We start from the raw sequence: 10,601 nt of genomic DNA on the forward strand, positions 1-10,601 counted from the left end.
TGGGCCAGGCACTCCCACACCCACTATCTCGGAACAACCCCGAAAGGAAGGGGCTCTTACTGTGGGTTAAGTGTTGGAACCGAATGGGTGGGAGGCAGAGGGCTGTACCTGAGGGCCAGTGCGTGGTGGAGATGGTGTTGAAGGTCCCTCTGATCCCCAAACTGCATCTCCCCTGGAAGAGCTTCAAATGCAGTGTCCCTGAGCCTAGGACTTCCCATGGAGTCATCAGGCTCTTCAGGGCCTTCCCTTTACCACGCAGGAATCTGCTCGAACTTGTAAGAGGATTGCCACTTGGACATAAGTTTCAGGTTCCAAAGTGTGACTGTCATGTTCTCTTCCGTCCTCTTATGTCCTTGGGAGTTTAGGCCTCAAAAAAGAGATGTTTACTGCCATTTTCGTGGGAGTTTAAAGGAAGCAGAGTTAATGCTAGATTCAACCCCCCTCCTTAAGCTGGGGGTCTAATTGGCCATTTATTGACTGTTTACATGTCATGGGGGATATAATGGTGAACATGACCCTCGGGGCCCTCACGCTTGCGGAGGACAAGTAAAACATGAATGGACAAAATAATGAGAAGATTTAACAGGGCTCCTCGGAGCTGGTGGAGAGGGAGTTTGGGTGGGCGTGGGAACAGTTTGAGGTCGGTGGGGAGAGGCCTCCCTGAGGAGGTGACACACGGGAGCTGAGACTTGGAGAATGAGAAGGAACCACGCGTGCCAAAACCTGAGTGAAGGAGGGGGAGGCAGGTGGAGACAGTTCCATACTGGACAGCAAACAAGCCCTGAGGCAGGACAGAGCTTGTTCAAGGAATTAAGAGACATCAGTGGTGCTTGGGCCTGATCCAGAGCCCTGTGAGGGGGCAGAAGGCTGTGGGGGTGAGAGTGGAGGGGACAGATGCCCGAGCCCGGGGGCTATTTCTGGAATGAGGGCGGACTGAGCTCTATTTGGGGGGGGGGTTTGCATGCTCATTTAGCCCCTAGGCTGCCCCCTCCCAGGGTGTTCAGGGAGAATATTGTGGCTCTTTTTGTGGCATGAAGTTGGGGCAGGACTTTGAGAAACACCAAGAAGCCCTGTTGGAGTAGCCCCCAGCTTCGCTCCCTGGTGGCCAGAGGCGTCCTTGTGCCTCCAGGAGCGGGCCTTGACCCCCTGGCCCCTGACTGGCCCAGGTACTACGTCTGTACGTGGGGCCCTTCTGGAGCCCCTGCCTCGCTGCTGCTCGCCTAATGCTTGCTGAGCTTGTCGCTTGTCCCTTTTTACTATTCTTACTTTTGCCTTTCACTTAGTGCTCACTAAAAATCATTATCTACAAAGGAACAGACAACAGCAGACTTAGGAAATGTAACCCTAGAAACCATAAGGCAGTGGAACAATAGTTTCGTCTAGAATGATGTAATCAACGAAACTATTAACACAGAGCAGGGGGAGAAAAGACATTTACAGGCGAAGGTTAAGAGCATTTGTGACTCACAGGTCTTTGCTGAGAGAAGTGCTGAAGGACATTGTCCTGGAAGAAGAAAATTGAGCTCAGAAGGAACGGTAAGAGACATAAGAAGGAAGAGTGAGCCAGGGAGCTGGAAACCATGGAGGCAAATCCACACAAATACAGGTTGAATACAACAGTAAAAATGATGATGACCAGTTGGTAGGGTCTGGGAATATGAAGGCTCTGGTGGCATACTTTTTGAATTTCTGTGAATTTTCACGTAAAAAATGAGTAGATAGCAAAACCAAAAACCCTATTGACAGTATCCATCAGAAAATTAGGTGAGAGCTACTCCTACAAACCTCCCCCCCAACCCATTCCCAAAGTACAAATCAATTGTGGCCACCAGCGATGTACGGTCGCCGCTTCAGTGCCAGAGGACACAGAGGGAAGCAGGGTCAGCTGATGGACCAGAGAACGGAGACCCCGTGGTAGCCACGGTTTTCACTGGGAAGGAGGCCCAGCTGGACCACGTGATGAGTCTGGGAGGGCTTTCCCAATCCAACAGGTGAATGCTGGGGGCCCTCGGGAAGGTTCAAAGGGGCTGGAGCACTCCCAGTCTTGACACTGACCCTCTTGGGCTGACATCCACACTGTAGAACCACACCTCCTTCTAGAAGTTCAGGAAACTGAACTTGAGCTTCAAGGAAGATACTGTCATAGAGTTAACGTCCATCCACCTTATTTAAATCTCAGGTTATGAGATTTAAGGACAAAGAAACAGGCATGTGGGAGCAATGCTCAGGAACAAGAGCAGTCAAGGGAAGTTGTGGTTGGCTGGGCTTTCCCCGTGGTCCCTCGGTGTTGTTGAGCCCGTGGACTAAGCGACCATGAAGGCAGGGATGGAGGCTATGCATAGACCCCACACGGGGACTTCTTTCCCACAAGCTGACCAGGCGACTACCGATGTCACGTGCCTAATCTGCCAACAGTCAAAATCAATGCTGAGCCCCAACAGGGTACCACAGGACTTGCTCATGTGGCAGGGCTCACACCCCTCGACCTCATTGGTTTTACCACATAGAAGCATGAAGGGGCCTTCTGAACACTCAGTGGTGGGCCGTTGGACAGTAATGCTCTCAACAGATGGGATACTGTCTTACAGGATGCAGTATATGCTTTTTTTATATCATTTTTGTATGGTGGTAGAATATACATGACAAAATTTACAATTTTAACCATTTTTAAGTGTGCAACTCTGGGATTAAGAACATCACATTGTTTTGCAACCATCATCACTATCCATCTCCAGAACTTTCTCATCATCCCAACCTGAAACTCTGTACCTATTAAACAATAACTTCCCAGTCCACTCTACCCCGAGCCCCTGGTCACTACTGTCCTATGACTTTGACTACACGCCTCATACAGGTGGCATCATACTACATGTGACTTCTTGTGAATGACTTATTTCACTCAGCGTAATGACCTCCAGGTGTGTTCAGACAGTACTGTGTGTCAGAACCCCCTGCCTTTTTAAGGCTGAATAATATTCCATTGTATGTATCTACCCCATTCTGTGTATCCGTTCATCCATGGGTGGACATTTGGGTTGTTTCCACCTTTGGCTGTTGTGAATAATGCTGCCATGAACACAGGTGTACAAATACCTGTTTTGAGTCCCAAGATTTCATTCTTTGGGGTGTATAACAAGAAGTGGCAAAAGCCACAAAGTAGGTGGCAATGCCTTAGTGGTCTGTGTGCTGTGAGGCCTGAGGGCCTCTTCCATTCTTGTCAAGGAGTTCTAACTTTCTTTCCTTTCATATATAAGTATGCTTTTTTAAACATTAAATTTATTGGGGTAATAATGTTGGTTAACCCATTATGTAAGTTTCAGGTGTACTATTCTATAATACATCAATCATCTGTATCTTGTATTGTGTGCTCCCCACCCAGAGTCCAGCCTCCTTCCGTCACCATAGAGTTGACTTCCTTTACCTTCTTCATCCTCTCCCTACTCCCTCTTCCCTTTTGGTAACCACTGTACTGCTGTCTATGTTTAGGAGCTTGTTTTGTTTGTTCATTTGTTGCTTTCTGTCTTATATCCCACATATGAGTGAAATACGGTTCTTGTCCTTTTCCATCTGGCTTATTTCACTGAGCATGATAATCTCAAGTTCAACGCACGTTGTCGCAAATGGTAATATTTCATCATTTTTTATGGCTGAGTAGTAGTCCATTGTATATAAGTACCACATATTCTTTATCTCTTTATCCGTTGAAGGACACAGATTGTTTTCATGTCTCAGCTGTTGTGAATAATGCTGCAGTGAACATAGGGGTGCATACGTCCTTATGAATAAACATTTTCAAATTTTGGGGGTATATACCCAGAAGAGGGATTGCTCATATGGTAATTCTATTCTTAATTTTTTGAGGATCCTCCATACTAAAACCATGCTTTTAATAAAAGATCTTAAGCTGAATCAATGGGTCAGGGATCAAGGGACAGGATGGGGAGTGGCTCCTTTCACTCTCAGACCTAACAAATAACACATGGGCAGGACCCTGTTTCCCATTTCTGAACATTCTCTCTGCTGGTTTAGAGGTCTGATTCCCGAGGGAATGAATGATTCCATCAGGGGACACAATAGCGGCTCTCGTGAACTGGAAGTTGAGACTGCCACGACCGTGGGGGGCTCCTCAAACCACTGAACCAACAGGGAGAGAGGGGTTTATTCTATGGGGTGAGTGATCCTGATGACCGGGGGGAAATCGGGATTTTGCTACATAGTGGGACAAGGAAGGCTATGTCTAGAACCCAGGGACTCTCTTTGGTGCCTTTTAGAACTTCTAAGTTCAATAATAAAAGTCAATGTAAACAATCGTTTACAATAACCACAACAAGGCCGGCTTACCAAGGATTCAGACCCTACATGAATGAAGACTTGGGTCTTCCCAGGAGGTGAAGAGCCTCGAGCAGCAGAGGCCTGGATAAGGGTAAAGGGAAACACAGAGTGGGTAATGGAAGAAGGAAGTTATGGATGCCAACTGGGGCTTCACGACCAGGCTCACAAATGAGGGCTGTAGCATCTGTGCATCTTTTCTCCCTTGTTTGTTGTGTGTGAGTACCCGTGTATGTATCTACTATTTTTTTCTTTTTGGCTTCCCTTTCCCCTTACTGTATGATACAAATTTGTTGGAAGTTAATTTTACAATTTATCCCTTAGGCAACAGGATATTCAGATGGGACCATGACTGAATTTGAGCAGCAATTTGCACAGCCCAGGGATGTCTCCCATGACTGGGGTACTTCGTGTGTCCTCATTTTGGGGTGAGGGTAAGAACATCTTCGTTTGTATGCAGATATTTGCATCTTATTTGGTGGGGATGTAGACTTGTTTTGATGTTGTGTGGACATTCAAACACGTGTAGAGTGATGTGTATGGTTGCTGAGTAGCCTGAGATGGACTGTGCCAGGTAAGTTATTGTCTCTCAGCTTCAAACCTGCCCTTCCATCCTGGCTGATGGATGCTGGCACTCGATGCTGCAAACTGTGTTTTAGCTTGGCCAGCTGGCTTGGCCTTTGTCTCGAGGGGCCCTCAGGGAGCTTGGAAGGCTGGAGGAGAAAGGAGCTCTTCCTGTCTGCATCACGTGTCCTGTCTGTTTCCATTTCCTGCCTGCTTCCTATCGGCGTCCTGTTTACTTCCTGTGAGTGTCACCAGCAGGCTTCTTCACCTCAGCAGTGGAGGTTCCTTTTGTAGCAGCCGCAGAGTCAGTTTTCAGTTGTTTCCACGCGTGCAGGATCCACCTAAGCATATTTCTTGGAGAAGCCCAGGCACAGGTGGAGAGCAGCCTGCAGCAAAGTCTGGGATGTTGAGAAGTGTCTGCATGACCTTCCGTGCAGCTCAGAGGCCGTCAGGTGGGGCTTTGAGAAGCCTGAGGTATCCCAGGTCCCACAAGGTGTCACAGAGTGCTCTCTGAAAGGGAGTGTCACCATGGGAGGCATGGTTCATTTTTTTCTGAAAAGAACAATGGAACAAGTGGAACATTTATTTTTAATTTATCTTTGCTATTAGTATTGAAGGGGAAAAAGCTGTTATTAGTAGATAGTGCTGTCTTTTGAGTTTCTATAAAGTCTGCCGTGTGCTTTGAAAGGCTTCAGAGCTTGATGCCAACATTACCTTACTGTGCCTAATTTCACTTCAGAACTTGTTTTTCCCTAGGTATGAGAAGTTACCAGGACTGTTACTGCAACTTTCAGATGTGTTCAACACTGACTCGATCCAGCTATGGCATGTGGGTTATATGGGAGCTCTGTTCTTAATTTTTTGAGGCTCCTCCGTACTGTCTGCCACTGTGGCTGTACTAATTTACTTTCACACCAACAATGCGCAAGAATTCCTTTTTCTTCACATCCCCACCTGCATTTGTTATCTCTTATCATTTTGATAAGAGCCATTCTAGCCGGCGAGAGGTGATGTCTTACTGTGATTTTCAACTTGCCTTTCCCTAATGACTAGTCATGGTGAGCATCTTTTCAGGTATGTGTTGGCTATTTGTATATCTTCTTTGGAAAAATGTCTTTTTAGGTCCTTTGCCCATTTGAGGTAGGGTGTACTTATCCCCCTTCAACCAGAGTTCCCTCCCCAGAGCAGGGACTCAGAAGGCTTTGAAAGGGTTCTCTTCAGCTTGCAGGCATCTCAAATCGTACAATTGGACCTGCGTCTCGGAGAGTTCCTTATTTCAGTGGGCTGCATTCTCAGTTCTGGACAGCAGAGGGTGCGCTGAGACCTAACCCATCCTGCTTGCCGAGACAGGCATCCAGAAAATGCTACCAGGGCAGAGCGAGCAGGGGCTTTGTCCTGGAACTTCCTGCATCCCAGAGGGTGAGGCACGGATGGCACATTTGTTCATACATCCTCCTCTTCACATGTCTCTACCTGTAGCAGTTTCTCCCACAGGCAGGGGACTCACAGGGTGACTGTGAGTAGATGGCCAAACCCATCAATCATCAGGTATTTGCCATGATTTTCTCTTCTCCAGCTGCCTTTTCTCTGCCCTGCAGAAACCTCTGGCTGACGGGGACATCCTGCTGCAGGTACCAGCTGTACAGTCTGGAAACGTCATGTCACTGCCAGGGATGCTTTCCATGGGCTCTGACTTGGCACATACCCTGAAAGCATAACGTAGTTAGTGTACAGGGTATAGAAAGATGTGCCTGAGAGTCGGTTGCCAGTACAGTGTTTCCCCAAAAATAAGACCAAGTTGGACAATCAGCTCTAATGCGTCTTTTGGAGCAAAAATTAATATAAGGCCCGGTCTTATTTTACTATAAGACCGGGTCTCATATAATGAAATATGATATGATATGATATGATATATAATACCAGGTCTTATATAATATAATTAATATAATATAATATAATATAATATAATATAATATAATATAATATAATATAATATAATATAATATCGGGTCTTATATAATATAAGACCAGATCTTATATTGATTATTGCTCCAAAAGACGCATTAGAGCTAATTGTCCAGCTAGGTCTTATTTACGGGAAACAGAGTAGCTTCTGGCACCACTGCACCCTAAATCAAAGTGCACAAGGACTTTATTTTTGAAATAGGCTGGTGAAGGGTGAAGTGGACTGTCACCATCTCAGGCTGCCTAAGTCCCAGCCCTGGCTTACTCACCCTACATACGTTATTGCCTCATTATAGCTGTGAGGTTATTCTCCCCATTTTACAGGTTAAGGGACAGGAGCACAGAAAGGTTAAGTGACTTGTCCAAAGTCCACACAGCCAATAAAGGCAGAGCTGGGATTTGAATCCCAGTTGGCCCGCGCCAGAGCCCAGTCAATGCCTACTGTGTTGCTATTTTTGCTTGAGCACCTTCTACAAATCCTGGCCCATAGTAGGTGCTCAATAAATGTTTATCAAATAAAGAAACAAGTCCAAACTCTAGGAATGAGTCAATCTCTTAAGATGCTTTTGAAATGACTTCCTCATCTTTTGCACTATAACAGCCACCTCCCCGCAAAACCAAACACCAACAGTCAACAACAAAACCAGCTAAACTCAGATGTCCACTGCTCTCCGTCTGACCAGTTCCTTCCCGAGCCATCCCTTCCTGCCCTGCCCTGCAGGCAACATCTTGTCTTGGGATGGGTATTAGGTATCCCATTCCCTCCATAAAGCGTAGTGGTATGGTGCAAGTGCCAGATTCAGTCCAGTGCACCCCAAGGGCCTGCATCGTGGAGAAGCATGGAAAGCAGGATTGTCACCCCGAGGGGGACTACGGACGGCTTTAAGAATCTGATAGATGCTCCGGCTGCCACTCTCAAAAATGTACTTTCTCTGGCCCAGCTCCAATTATTTGCCAGTCTGAGGCAGGTCTGAGGATGAGGGTGACCAATTTGTCTTGGCTTTCCTGGGACATTCTCAAGTTTAGCACTAAAGCCCTGCACCCTTAGTGTTCTCATGGAGCTGATCAATTCTGCCTATTACTGTGGCAGAAAATAACTCTAACTGTGGTATTTTTGTAACTTATTGAAAGAAACTCAAAACAGGACATGTAGGGTGTCCTGACAAAGCCCCAACAGGATCAGGGCAAAATCACCAAACAAAGGACCTGTCCATACAGCAATCTACACATCCCGGAGCACCTCCATCCCAGGATGCCCCGAAGGGGCGGTCACCTGACTGAGGAGCCATGTTAAGAGTCAGGAGGACATTTTATAAGGAAATTCGCAATGACATAGGCTTCATGCCAGTGTTTCTCAGTCCAGGCTGCACATTAGGGTCACCTGGGCAACTACCGTGTTTCCCCGAAAATAAGACCTAGCCAGACCATCAGCTCTAACGCGTCTTTTGGAGCAAAAATTAACATAAGACCCGGTCTTATGTTGTAGTAAAATAAGACTGGGTCTTATATTAGTTTTTTATATAATTAGTTTTTATATAATTATTTAAGACCGGGTCTTATATAATTAACATAAGACCCGGTCTTATGTTATAGTAAAATAAGACCGGGTCTTATATTAGTTTTTGCTCCAAAAGATGCATTAGAACTGATTGTCCAGCTAGGTCTTATTTTTGGGGAAACACGGTATGTAAAGGCGTTGAGGTGTGAACTTTACCCTCAGTGCAGCTGTAAGGTTTAAAATCTGCCCCAGGCGATTCAAGTGTAAGTTCAAACCACTGTGTTCATTCCCAGGATGTCTGGGAAACTGGTGGAAAACACACCTCTCTGCACTGATCCAGGGCTCCTGAATCAGAATCTCCAGGGAGCAAATCTGGGCTTAAAACCCCCACGCCCACCCCTCCCCACTCCCCCAAACCCCCCTCTTGAGGCCAGCCTTGGGGGAGGCTCCACCTCACCCAAAAGAGCTTATTAACAAGGTGGGTGGTCCCAGCTGCTGAAACAGGCTGGTGGGGAAGAGGTGGGGAGGTCCCATTCATGTAGGAACCAACTCCCCAGGAAGGACACCACCTGTCTGCATTTGAATCTGACACCTTCACAAAAGTGTCGTGGAACTGGTCATACCCCACGTGAACACGAGGTGGCATCCAGGCTCCGTGCTTGTCCTAGGGCCTCCAGAGGCTGGCTCTGCATTAAAGAAAATTTTTTTTCTCTCTCTTGTCAAACTTGCCTACCAGAAAGTTGAAAGAAGACTGCACAATCTGGAATTATGGGGTGATGACCTGAATTGTCCTGCCATGTGCGTGACATTCCTTTGAAAGTCTTGTGTTGGATTGTGAAAATCCATGGGGATTTTGTATTTTGCTCCATGCCACTGCTGTATTTGTTTTTAATATAGAAATGATTGTTTCAACACCTTCCAAGTACAGTTGACCCTCCAGGAAGATGCTTTTGCAGGCTCGGAGGTAAATGCACCTTCTCTGCCTTGAGAAGTCAGAGCAGACATGACTGGGCCTTAGATCTACCTCCTGGCATTTGCAGGGGAGGAAATGAGACTGACTGTCCCCCTTCACTTGTTTCCTCATCGATGCTAAGCTTCTGCTGTGGGAAATGGGACCCTCATCCTCGGGGATCAGGTGGGAAGCATTTTCATCTGCTCAGTAAATTCCAATTTATTTCCGAATACGTGTTGTTATCAAATTATCCATGAACTGCTTTCTACTTCCATGCTTCTGAGAACAAACGTTATGTAACAGAGCTGAGAACCATCTGAAAGAGCTGTCAGAGACTCACTTTAGAAATGGGGAAATAGAAACTCAGGGAGCGAGGCTGCTCGGAGGGGAGGGCAGGGCAGGGCAGGGTGACAGCCAGGGTCTGAATCAAATCAGCGGTAGGTAGCCTGGCTGAGTGTCCTGCCCTCTTCCTGCCTATTTTCACTGTCTGTCACTGGGGAGCTGGCAAGACTCCTGAGTAAATCCCGCATCGCTGCTCAGACATAGTTGTAGCTCCCTAAGCGCGCTCATGGACGCCCAGCACTGACGCTGTTGCTTCGTAATCCAGGGTCTGTCCAGGTCGAGGATGCAGCCCTCACGGTGACACCATGTTTTAAGAGGAAAATGAAATTTCCAGAGACCTCTTCAGGGTTTTCTTATTTTGACTCTGGCTTTCAGCATAAAGCCACATAAAACCACAGGCTCGGCCTCCTTGCCCTCCAGAACCCAGAGCAGTGCTCGAGCCGCGTTCAAAGGCCTTGGTTAGCCCTTTCTGCTCCCCCAGCCCTGGCACCACCAGGTGAGAGAGTGGTTTTCTCCAGAGTGTTTAACAGCCTGCGTTCGTGCCTCTGGCCCTGGGCTCTGTGGACCTCCAGACGTCTAGGGGGGTGGTCTGGGGTGGGGGCCTGGTGTGTGCATATGTGTGTGTGTGTGTGTGTGTGTGTGTGTGTGTGTGGTGTCTCAGAAGCCACAGGGATGTACAGGGCATGTTTCCTTGGGGCATCATTTTCATTCAAAAGTTTTGGAAAAAAATTCTTGTTGTTTAGAAGTAAAGCGAACATGGATATAACACAGAATGGAATGAAAAGCTCAAGTCAATTTTAAAGATAAAGCACATCACTTTAAAAAGATTTGCATGGGGCCCAATTTGAGCTACCCTTGGAGGGATCCTTCTCCTTTGCTTAAAGCAACTTGAAGAATAAGTCCATCAACAATACACATTTCTTGAGTACCTACTATGTGCAAGGCACTGTG

At 46.9% G+C, this 10,601-nt stretch overlaps 1 non-coding gene across 1 annotated transcript; it reads right to left on the minus strand.

The window, feature by feature from the left end:
* Window positions 1-3,131: 3,131 nt before the first annotated feature.
* On the minus strand, window positions 3,132-3,254 carry LOC117035690 (U6atac minor spliceosomal RNA). Its single transcript, XR_004425258.1, has one exon. It is a non-coding gene; the product is annotated as a U6atac minor spliceosomal RNA (small nuclear RNA).
* Window positions 3,255-10,601: the final 7,347 nt, after the last annotated feature.

The sequence above is a fragment of the Rhinolophus ferrumequinum genome, chromosome 15 (genome assembly GCF_004115265.2).
Source record: "Rhinolophus ferrumequinum isolate MPI-CBG mRhiFer1 chromosome 15, mRhiFer1_v1.p, whole genome shotgun sequence".
NCBI classification, from domain to species: Eukaryota; Metazoa; Chordata; class Mammalia; order Chiroptera; family Rhinolophidae; genus Rhinolophus; species Rhinolophus ferrumequinum.